Genomic DNA, 848 nt, shown 5'->3' with positions numbered 1-848 from the left:
AATTCTGGAATGTCAGTTTTCCTGCCCTGCATATTTCCATGGGACACTTGTGCATTAAATATTACATTTTTGATAATATCTTGTTTTTTTTTTTTCTTGGTCTTGCTCTGTTGCCCAGGCCAGAATACAATGGCGGGATCTTGGCTCACTGCCATCTCCTCCACCTACTGGGCTCAAGCAATCCTCCCACCTCAGCCTCCCAAGTAGCTGGGACTACAGGCATGCACCACCATGCTGTGCTAATTTAAAAAAAATAAAATAAAATTTGTAACCCTGGGGTCTCCGTATATTGCCCAGATTAGTCTCAAACTCCTGGGCACAAGTGATCCTTCCATGGCCTCCTAAAGTGACGCCATTACAGGTATGAGTCACCATGCCTGGCTAATTTTATTTTTAAAAGGAGAAAACAGCTTCCCAGAACTTCCACAGATCAGTGCATTAGATGTCAACACCTGCATGTCAGTCTTAACCTGCGAGCTATGTCACTCCTCCCACTGCTGTTACGGAGAGAGAATGGGATGGGTATGAGAAAAATGGCAAAGATCCTAGACAGAGTTCCATTTTGTAAACCAGCCATTCCTGAAGAATTTTTTAATCTCTCATCAGTAAAATATAAAGAGTGTTATGAAGGGTTTTCTTAAATAGTGGTGAATGTCAACAACTCACAGCATTTGAGCTTGATTTTGAAACCTTAAAGAAAAAACTCATTAAATGCCACTGCATCACTGTATCTTTTAGTCTTTTAGGAGGAATTAGATACTTAAATATCGAAGTGAACTTGTCCTTTCTAATATGATGTACCCCATCTTTTTCTCTGCTTTCCCTCTTTGCACATATATTTCACGTTT

This window comes from Mandrillus leucophaeus, unplaced genomic scaffold, assembly GCF_000951045.1.
Source record: "Mandrillus leucophaeus isolate KB7577 unplaced genomic scaffold, Mleu.le_1.0 Scaffold1359, whole genome shotgun sequence".
Taxonomy (NCBI): Eukaryota; Metazoa; Chordata; class Mammalia; order Primates; family Cercopithecidae; genus Mandrillus; species Mandrillus leucophaeus.
The sequence above is the reverse complement of the archived record's forward strand: the minus strand, read 5'-3'. Positions refer to the sequence as shown.